Source organism: Otolemur garnettii, unplaced genomic scaffold, assembly GCF_000181295.1.
Source record: "Otolemur garnettii isolate 467f Iridium unplaced genomic scaffold, OtoGar3 scaffold00246, whole genome shotgun sequence".
Lineage (NCBI taxonomy): Eukaryota > Metazoa > Chordata > Mammalia > Primates > Galagidae > Otolemur > Otolemur garnettii.
In genome coordinates, this window is record NW_003852641.1 from 895,262 (window position 1) to 901,883 (window position 6,622).

Below are 6,622 nucleotides of genomic sequence, written 5' to 3' on the forward strand. Positions count from 1 at the left end.
GGATGAAACTGAAGGTCAAAAGGTAAGTGAAATAAGCCAGGCACAGAAAGACCATAAATTCTCACTCACATGTGAGAGCTAAAAAAGTTGATTTCATGGAGGTAGAAAGTAAAACAAGAGAAATCAGAGTCTGGGAAGGATGTATAAGTAGCTGGGAGGAATGAAGAGAGATTGGTCAATGAGTGCAACAAACATACAGTTAGACAGAAAAACAAGTTCTAATGTTTGACAGAACTGTAGGATGACTGTACTGTCATCCCTAAGCCTAAGCCTAAGCCTAACTCTAACCCAATATATATTTAACAATAACGTATTGTATGTGCTACGTATTTTGATAATAGATGGAAAAAATGACTTGAAATACTCCAAACATGGAGAAATGACAACTACTCCAGGTGGTGGATATTCCAAATAACATGAGTTATTTACAATAATAATAAATAATTACATATAATATATGTAAATTATATAAATAATAATAAAATAATTACAAATTTTATTTATGTAACAAAACATCACCGTACCCCAAATATGTATAAACATTAGTTTTTTAAAAATTAATAGAACAACCTTTAACATAGAAACAGGATAAGATTTTCCAAGTACCTAATGTGTGGTTTTGGTAAAAGTTCCAAAAAGATTATTTTAATTTCTTCTTTTAGATCTGAAAGCTTTCTGCCAGCTCAACAGTCATGTCAATGCATAAAAGTAATTTGGATGAAGGCAAGAGACATATCCAACATGGGTGGAAGTGAAAACTAAAGATGTCTACCTTCATTAGATTAAAGTTAGGTTACTTAATTATGCCCTTTAATATATAAAAGTAATACTCAGACATTTAGATAATGTCTGCCAATTTGTTTAGCACTGAAGATGTCACATTATTATAAGAAATGTAACTCTAATTTGAAATTGAAGGACTTAGTAACCACAGCTCTGATTTTCATCTCATCTCTATTATTGCTTGTTTTGTATTTTTTAATCCATATTAATATATAAGGATTTTTTTTCTGGCCATTTTTTCCTTAAAGTTATGCTCACTTATAATTGAAGTAAAGGCATTAAATAACTGTTTAATACAGATTTGCTATAGATTCTGAGATTTAAATGCTCTCAAAGTGATATAGGACAGGTGGCTCCCCAGCCAGCTCTGTGGAGCTGAGAGGCAGACCGGCCCCCTCGGTCCTGGCGGTCCTGGCGGTGTTGGTGCTGTGGCAGCCGGCAGAAGAACTAGTGGGCTGGTGGGAGGGAGAGGAGCGCCAGAGGCTCCAATAGCCAGAGGGGCCAGATAACTGCTGCGGAGATACCAGTGCCTTCAAGTTTCCCACTTGCACTTAGGAGGGAACCCCCATTTCCTGTATCTAGACCAATTTCATGTAAGTTTCCTAGGCCTCAATTCCCTAAATGGACTGTACCCATTCATTAATACATTCATTCACCTTGCTCCAGTGGAAGGGACTGTGTCCATTCATTAATACATTCATTCACCTTGCCCTAGTGGAAGGGGCTGTATCCATTCATTAATACATTCATTCACTTTGCCCCAGTGGAAGGGACTGCCCATTCATTAATGCACTCACTCATCTTACCCCAGCAGAAAGGACTGTATCCATTCATTTGTTACCAAGTCCTGGCCTCATGTAACCCCAAGGAACCCATTCGACTATATATACCCCTGGACAAAGAGCCCAGAGAAAGAGAGAGAGAGAGAGAGAGAGTTTTTCTCCCAACTTGGGTTTTTTCTCTCTGCCAGGAGGTTTGGTGTTTTGTGTTCTTTTCTTACCACTGGTCTGTGGTCCATGGAGTCATTCTTCAAATCACCAAGACCAAGAACCTATTGAAGATGAAATTCTGGTATCAAAAGAACTATTAAATTTTCTCAAAAAAAATTCTCACTCTAGCTTTTCTCTTTTCTAATTAATATTTTGTAGTGTCTGTTCTCAGCTCTTCACTTTAGCCAGCTCCAAGATTTGATATCTACAACTGGATGCTTCACCATAGGTTTTAACCATTATAAGAGATGTGGTTACTTTTTTTGCTGTTGTTGTGTTTTGCCGTATTGCCTAAGATAAAATTATAATTTGCACAGAGCTTTAACCTTTTCTCACTGCTTTTATTTCCTTTTAGAGTCTAACGTTATTAAGCCTTTTGAAATAAAATACAGCTTTAAACAGAGAAAATTATATTATCATGTTTTCCATTTAAATTTATTTGTTAAACTTTTATCATGTCTAAAATGTGACTATGCCATATAGGAAAATTTAGTTGTCTAATTATTAATTTCAAAAGTTTCATATCATATTATAACATTTTGACCTTTAAATCTAATTTTGTAAACCATAGCTCCCTTTATTATCTTGTAAATTTCCCTAGCACATGTTTACCACTCAAATCCTTTGAGTCTCCATTAATTTGTTAAGAATAGGTCACATTAATTTATTTGATAGCCTAAGTATCTTTTGCCATGATTATGTAGTTTTATAATATTATTATCTTCTAATACCATTTACCCAGCTCATGATTAATCTTGAGCTTGAGGTAATTAACTACAGTGTGGATGAATAGCGATTTCAGTAAAGAGTCCCTGTTGTTATTTCAGTGTTTGATTAAAAGAAAAAAAAAATAAATCTTCAAAACAAAAGTGCCAAGAAAGCTATACCAAAGGATTTCTACATTTTATTTTATTATTAAATATTGAGTCATTAAAGTCACTAATAATGACATAAATTTTTCATATTTTTAAACTAATTGCTTATCAACAGAGTTGCATTTTATAATAAACTAAAAATATTTACATGTACATTAATGATCACTTAGGATTATATGTTCAAATGTGCTGATAACAAAGGAAAGATTTAGATTATCTCTATAGGAAAAAATGATAGAATTTAAGAATGTTTAACTTTTTTCAAGATTAAAAGATACTTTATATTTTTACAGATTTTAAAAAATGGCCAAAGGGACACCCCCAATTCCACATATTCCTTCAAATTTGATCTTGAATCCTCTAATCAAGAGATGGGATTTGTATTCCCCTCTTTAGAATCCTCGTTGACTTCTGTCACACTTATGACCTATAATATGACAGAGTCGATACTGTAGGATTTTTTTAAGCTCTCTGCTGAAAGCTGGCTGGCCCTGTGAGTAGGATGTCTTGATATTCCAGCCCAGTGGAACACTCTAATGACTAAAGTTCCAGCTGACACATGACTGAAAACCCAAGAGAGACCCTAAGGGTAAACTCTCAAAACTCAGTCCTTCCTGAATCTCTGTCATAACATCATTAGCAAAAACAAATGGTTGATTTATGGTGCTAAATTTTGAGGCAATTTTTTGCATAGAAATTACATCTGGCAAGGAAATCTGGTACTGGAGTGAAGTGCTGCCCTAAAGAGGGCAAAAGTAAATTAAAGGAAAAAACAAGACATTTACTTGAGAATGAGCAACAGGCAAAGGACAGATTGTGGGAGAGCCTTCAGGATCCGGTTAACAGAAACCTGGTGTCCTCAAGGTGCTCTTCCTGTAGGTGTACATGATGTAAGTGAAATGCTAAAGGCTGAAAGAAAGGTAGATTTTTTTCCTCCTACCCAATTATCAAGTATACACATTAGTAATAACCAGTCCTATTTTTGGCAGAGTTTAAATGTACTGGTTGAGGATAACTTGACATTCTTATCTATATTTGTATACATCCTTCGACATGTGCAATGGAAGAGAGAAAGACATATTTCTACAAGATTAGTTAGGCAAACAGAAGACATATATGCAGCTTCAAGAAGAACCTACTTTTTCTTTTCAGCCTTTTCTTTTTGCTCTTGGAATATGGGGATTTAAATTAAAGGACCACAACATGTACTAACATATTTGACACATGCCAGGTCACCACTCCTAGTCCCCCTGGAGTACGTGGGTCAGTGAACACATGCCTTTCTTCTCTCCTTCCATGTGGACTCTACCACAGACTGCCATGCTGGGCCTGCCCAGATGCCCACCTGCTGTGAAGGACATGGGTGGAGTTTAGGTCTGGCCAACAGCTACTGCAGTGCGACACTTGTAACCACTGTAACCAGAGACAGTGTGGAAAATAACCACACCATTAGAAAAGAAAATTACATTAAAACATATCAAATTAGCAAAACCAAACATCACTTCCCCACACACAGTTACTTTGCACTTGATTGATTCTATCAGCTGTGCTGAGTCCTTTCCACTGGTCTCCTTTGTCCTCCAAGTAGCACGTGGGAAAACTGAGGCTCAGCAGGTCTAAGGGAATGTCAGAAGTTACATAACCCCCAACTGACAGAATTTGTAGAAATCAGAAAAATAATCCAGACAGACTGACTTCAAAACTTCAAAATATAACTGCTAGCCACTATGATGGATGGTCTCCATATAAAGTATCTTCTAGAATATAAAAGAGTGGTCTGTCAATTAGAAATTACTAGACCCAAGAGGTCTCTCAACCTTAGTCTTATCAAATATAAAATTATTGTAAAAACAGAAAACATAATCTATTGCATACATTGCAAAATGTAAAAGATTATGGAAAAGGTCATTGTTTTACCATGGTTGGGACTGATACCGTGAGGATGTTTCAGGATAGATATGCTGCTCGCCCTCCGTCACAGAATAACGCAGTTTGAAACGAGAAAAATGCCTGATTGCATTCTTATTTGTTTCATTCCCAACTAAAAAAGTAATATTTACGTGGCACAATCATGGGATTCTGACAGAGTCAGGTTATCGAGGAGAGACAAGAGTCTGGGAGCATATTTGAGTGTTTGTTTAATTTAATTGCATCTATTTTTTGCAAGTATATTTATTTTGAGAAAGACAGAGCCTATCAGGAAGGAAGCCACATAAATTATTTCCTATGTGGACTCATCATCAAAAAAGATATAAAAATATAAAGCCTTTTGTAGTTCTACTTGGCAGAATAAACTAAGACCTCAGAACAAACAGAAGACTTCTTAAGCCTTTTGTTTGTCTCCTGAGTTAAGCTATAAGCAGTAAGCAAGTTCTATCTGCCAGCAAAGCTCTACCTGGCAGCCAGTGCTTTAGGCCTTGTCTAATACATATGGATGTAGCAGCTTTTCATGATGGCAGCAGCTCTGCCCTGGGTATACGAGAGTGAATAAGTCATCTAATTCTACGCTAAGGCCAGCAAGGTCAGCTAGAGGAGTGTATTTTATTTCATTTTTTAAAACTTTTTTGTGTTAGCAACTGTGGCTGAAAGCTTAGGCTTCAATCCAAGCATGACAAGAAAATATAAAAAAATAAATAAAACTGATACAGCCAAAACACTCAAGAAATCAATAGACTAAATGAGGTAGTGTTTGTTTTTTATTTTATTTTCGTATATTAAGGGAATTGATTTGCCATTCAAACTATAAGATCAACAAAAGCTAATTAAATACAAAACCTCTCATTACCTAAATTTTCTCTCTCAAGAGGATAGTATTAAAATGACAGTAGTCATAACAGCGTGGGGCACCAGCAGGAACAGAAGTGATGACCCACACGTGGCAGCACACTGGAGTGGCTTAGATGGTCAGAATCGTTTCTATTACTGAGGGATATTACACAATCTCACATCTGTAATACGTTATTATTTTCACAACACCTTAGAATGAAAATCACTGCCAAAATAGCTTCAAGGTATTTATGGTTTAGCATAGTTTCTATATTATTAAAAATGCTTTAAAGTAAAAAAATCTTAAAATTCTCAGCATGCCCATCTTTATCTCTTTTGTCTAAATGTGTGTATTAGGTTGCATTTCGTGCTCGATAGCAAATCAGAGGGAGATAGTTCTCATTTTTAAAGCAATGTTGTATTTAACCTTTAGGACATTTTTTAATATACAGATGGTGAAAAAAATGTATACACATTTTAAGAAAGAAAATACTATATTGAAATTATAACAGTATATACTGATAGCATTTGCTATCTTGCACATTGTATCTCTTATAATTATAGAAGCCAATTGTGACTTGAGTATCACATTTAATACAGTTTTTTCCTTTCTTAAAATGTGTATACTTTTTTGGCACCCTCCATATATTATAAATAAGTATTTAATATCTGTTACAGTAAATACAACGATTTTTGTTTTAGTAGTATTTTAATTTGTTTCAATGATCATATAATAATATGCTGAAATGTTTAAAAAATATTTTAGATGGGCATATTTTTATGTATATTATTATTATTTTATTTTATTTTTTTTGGCCGGGGCTGGGTTTTGAACTCTCCAGCTCTGGTATATGGGGCCAGCACCCTACTCCTTTGAGCCACAGGAGTCCTATATATAGTATTTTTAATATATAAGATGTTTATTTAACAAACTGAATACAAACTCATTATATTGCATTATCTGGTAATTTTTAAAATGTTTTAATTTTCAATAACTTGGGATATCATGGATCTTAAATATTATTAAACATTAGAAAGACTAAATCTTAGTAGTTATTTGCATATCAAGAGACATTAGAGTCAGGAAGGAAAGATTCAAAAAAGCATAAAACTAGACTGAAATAGAATATGAATTGTGTAACTGTTAAGATAAAACAATAATGGGATCAATAATGGGATCTCTCACACACAGACAATACACAATGGATT